At 32.6% G+C, this 2,938-nt stretch overlaps 1 long non-coding RNA gene across 1 annotated transcript; it reads left to right on the plus strand.

The window, feature by feature from the left end:
* The first annotated feature begins 614 nt into the window (after nucleotides 1-614).
* Nucleotides 615-1,069, plus strand: LOC149375574 (uncharacterized). The gene is made up of 3 exons (XR_016293721.1): nucleotides 615-725; nucleotides 804-863; nucleotides 956-1,069. It is a non-coding gene; the product is annotated as an uncharacterized LOC149375574 (long non-coding RNA).
* Nucleotides 1,070-2,938: the final 1,869 nt, after the last annotated feature.

Consider the following 2,938-nt stretch of genomic DNA (forward strand, 5'->3'; position numbering starts at 1 on the left):
TGAAGGAATGTTAATGTAATGTTAATGCTATAGTTATAAGAACAAAAAGTACAGGCGCTCTGCAAAAAACAAACAACACATTTTGAAGCTTAGGACCTGGGCTTGATATTTTTAATTCCTTTTTGTTATCTGCACTCATAGGCCACTTCGTTAAGATTTAAACTATTTTGGAAAAAAATAATTTGCTCATATCTGTTAATTTTTCCAGAATTTCGCGTTATTTTTCATTAAAAAAAAAGTCCATTACAGTTAAATCTTTCGTGGCTTTCGTATTTGTCTTTTAAAAAAATCTTTGAATAAGCCTTTTAGTGTCAATAAATTCTTGAAACTCTTAAAAGATCACCTATTTTTTTAAACTTGAGTTTTTAAATCTAGCACGTAGTGCTAACGACTTCACGAATACGTAGTAACGCACGTCATACGCTATTAGTGACACGCACAAAGCACGTAGCAACACTACACTCAACAGTTAGTATAGTAGTTGCTCCGTAGCCTTTGTTGAAGTTTAGTTAGACACTGGTAAAAATCACAAAGTATATTTGAAGAAAATGTCGGGTCAAGTGGAATTCGAAGAGTTTAAGCGTCGTCTGTATAACAACCTCCTACCTGATGAGGAACCAGATAACAGTGGATTGTCTATTACTTCCCGCAATACCTCCAATGAGCCGAGATTTCTGACCCTTACAGTTGGTGATTTTCATACTAAGACCGAAGAGGATGATAAGGTGTGATATACTTGGGTGTGACAAATCTTGCATTTTATGTACAATCGATGGAAATTTTATACAATGGCGTTTTTTTAGAAAGATTTTTTTGAAGAATTGGACTGTACACAATTCACACGGGATGACATTATCGTGAAGGTATGAAGACTTTTTTTTGTTTTGAGTTAAGTGAGTGTAATACATCAAGTAAATAAAAGTTCTTCTAAACCACAAGTTTTCTTTCTTCGTAGGTCGTTGGTAGGAACATAATAGTTCAAGAAAAACAAGAAGAAACCCAAGACGGGGATAATAGTAAACCCAAAATAATCAAAAAGTATCTAATTGAGGACCAGTACGATTTAGACGAGGCCAAAGTGTTTTTCAACTCAAAGAATGCCTTAGCTGTCTATGTGCCTCGTCAAATGTAAAATCATGAAGAGTCGAAAAAAAGGTGGATTTATATGAACTGTCTGCAGAAATACATTTTTTTTAAATTAAATTGTTGTTTACATGCTTTTGATTTTGCAAACAAAATTTTGTAAAGAAATATGAAATTTTTTAAACGACTTCCTACTACGAATAGTTTAGTTTTCACACCTCTTTTTTGTTAATATTCTTGAAAAACGAACACTTTTACGTCCCAGATATTATTTTCAGTTCTAAATTGACTTGACAATTAATCAGTGCGACTCTGAAAAGAAAAAAAAGAAAAAAAATTCCATTCTATGGGTATCAGTGTATCGCATGTGGAGTCGCTTGCAATTGGTTGACGTAACGGGCCACTGCGATGATGAACGGGTGGAGTGAGGCAGTAGTCGTGGCGACGACACTCTTTTCAATTATGTTTAACTTACATATTTTTTTTGTGCAACAAAATCTGTTTTCATAACATGAATCTACATACAGTTATGTTGCAAATGTAAGTGGAGAAAAGTATAAAATAAAATTTTAAGTATTGAAACTGAAAAAACGGTAAATATGCATTTGTACTGTTTTTATTCGTACGAAAGTACATGTATAGTCACATTAATTTGGCTACAACACGATGGAAAAAATATTCTACAGTTATTTGTATGTTTTTAAATCAATGAGACACGTTAACTTCAGAAAAGATTCTCAAAATGGGCCATTTATATTTAGAATTATGTATATGGATGTTAGATCAATGTTTGTATGTATGTAGTTTCACCAAATATCAGAAGTATTGTTTGTCTAAAAAATATTATTCCTATACATGTTAGTATTTTCGGTCGTTCGTAGCTTGTGGTCAAAATCGATCAATAATGAGATTTCGGAATTTCGATTTCTTTACTTTGTTTCTGGTCAAATAATCACCACGTGTCACTTGCTGATGAAAACATCATCGGATCTACGTCGAATACCAAAATACTCACACGCTAACAGAGGCTCACGATTTTCCACAAAAACGAAAAAGCGGACACATTCGATCGACTTCCTAAAACGCAAGAGGGACACCCTTTGATTCACAGAGCTCATGTCAGGAAAAAAAATAAGAGTAAACGAACGTAGAACAAAAACACTTTCAGGCCATAAAAAATTTAATGTGAATATATTATAGGCACAGCTGCGTAGTGGAGGGTAGACCAAAATTAGACTGTCATGCAGAATGTACGCGGTATTTACGCGCGACAAAAAGGGAAAATCCAGTTTTTCCCTCAACCCAATGTTAATGTTTCTACTCTATCTCATTTAGAAAGGTAAGGGTAAAAATCAACGACATGTAACAAAAGCTTCATGAAAGTGTGGGTATCTATATTTTTTTCCTTACCTGCGAAAGAACAAAAAAAGTATGCCGATAGGAGGGCCCATTAATTTTTTTTCTCTGTGTTCTTTACTTTTAATACAAGTTATTTTTCCACGAGTGTTTCGATTCCATACAACTCATCTTTTTTAGAAAATTTTAGATCTTTTCTGCATTGAATACGATGTTTTGAGATTGGCATCAAAAAAGTGATGTGTTATCGTATGACTGGATAACAAAAAAAATTTTTGACGCAAAAATAAATATTTATATGATTAAATGAGATAACAAAATTTTCTTCGTAGATTAAAATATAGTGTATTAAAAAATTATTTCCACTGAGCTTTGACTTTGACTAATACGAATTCTTTGAAAGAATCTTTAATTCACAGCTGCTGAATGGATACCAGCATTTAATTAAAAAATCTGTGGTTAATATTTAAGTTATATGTATGAAATACATATATTTATT

This window comes from Copidosoma floridanum, unplaced genomic scaffold, assembly GCF_036245765.1.
Source record: "Copidosoma floridanum isolate Cflo_tuat_1 unplaced genomic scaffold, Cflo_Japanese_pri ptg000006l, whole genome shotgun sequence".
In the NCBI taxonomy this organism is placed as follows: domain Eukaryota; kingdom Metazoa; phylum Arthropoda; class Insecta; order Hymenoptera; family Encyrtidae; genus Copidosoma; species Copidosoma floridanum.